The sequence below is a fragment of the Phytophthora infestans genome, genomic scaffold, assembly GCF_000142945.1.
Source record: "Phytophthora infestans T30-4 supercont1.66 genomic scaffold, whole genome shotgun sequence".
NCBI classification, from domain to species: Eukaryota; Oomycota; class Peronosporomycetes; order Peronosporales; family Peronosporaceae; genus Phytophthora; species Phytophthora infestans.
The window spans coordinates 227,619-228,812 of NW_003303693.1; positions in this window are offsets into that span (position 1 = coordinate 227,619).

Below are 1,194 nucleotides of genomic sequence, written 5' to 3' on the forward strand. Positions count from 1 at the left end.
CAATGATGCTACGAAATATGCGTAGATCGGTGAGGAATCCCAGTGTATCTAGAGTAAATACGCCTACTCACACATATTACCCATCTGCACGTCATCGCCGTGAGGCAGGCGACACATATCATCGATTGCGACGGTCGAATAGAGCAATGTTAATCAGCTCCGCGCGCGAAGTATCTTTTAAATTAGCTAGTATTTGCCGATGGTCGCCACAAACATCAATATTATGCTTTTAAATTATTCTGCTGAGCTGTTTGTGATGTTACGGAAGGGTATTTCCACTATCTTCCGCATGCATTTATCTTGCTTGCATAGCTGACGTACTTTCTGACTTATTTGTATAGCTACTGACTGACAGGGTGGCGTAAATCCTTTCCGACTGACATTATACTGGTCCGATATGTACGACAAAAGGCCTGGTCCAGATCGGACGAAGAGGCACCACTGCGTGCACATTCTTTTGACCGGCTGCAACATACGAAGATATATGGCCGTAGGCAGAGTATCAGATCGTAGTGATGGTTAGACTTGAATTGAATAATCGTTCATGAACATTAGATGGAGTACTTTCGCTGCCTACTTATCAGCTCGGCGTGCTAGTTGATGTGTCCGTGCATATATCGCGAGGTCGTTAATGAGTGTATTTGCCACGCGCTCGTGATACCCAACCTATGCATGAAGTCCCTGTTTCCTTATCGGGACGTTTGCGTCGTCGTGCTAGCTTTCTGTGCTTACGCTATTGATGTTTTAGTCTGTATAATCAAGCGCATCACTAAGTGGACACAGGCCATTCCGCAGCGATACAGGTATGCTGAACGCGCGTCTGTTAGCAGTAGCCAACGCAATATGTACGCGCGAGGCGGGTACACCTTATAGTCATCCGCGACTCAACCGAGCTCTCATCTCGGCCATTATGGACAGGACACTAAAGTACAATATTGCGTTCAGACACATCGACTTGCCACGTCCATTTCCACGGTGTGCAGTGTCACGCAGTGCTAGTATCTATGTAAACAGCAGCTTATTCGTCGCACGTAGTTCCCACTCAATACTGTGGTTTAAATTGTGAGCGCCAATTAGTGCAATACACGCTATAAGGGCTGATGGTACTGATACTGTAACATGGTTTTGCGTATGCCCACGTGAGCGAGTGTACGTACCATCTACGGTGACGCGTATGCAGATAGAGACGGCCAA